Below are 200 nucleotides of genomic sequence, written 5' to 3'. Positions count from 1 at the left end.
TGGCAGGCATTGCAAGGGGATGCCAACAGCCACGGTGCATGGGGACATGAAGATTTTGTAGGTGGGAGTCCCTGTTAATCGTTCTGCATCATCCTCCCCACCCACCCTTCACATCTCTCTCTGCAGCACCAGGAGAACCCGGGGGCAGCCAGGGCACCCGACTCACTCTGGGTCTTTCTCTTTTATCTTTCCTCTTTCCC

This window comes from Merops nubicus, unplaced genomic scaffold (assembly GCF_000691845.1).
Source record: "Merops nubicus isolate BGI_N331 unplaced genomic scaffold, ASM69184v1 scaffold43458, whole genome shotgun sequence".
In the NCBI taxonomy this organism is placed as follows: domain Eukaryota; kingdom Metazoa; phylum Chordata; class Aves; order Coraciiformes; family Meropidae; genus Merops; species Merops nubicus.
This window is presented reverse-complemented; position numbering follows the sequence as displayed.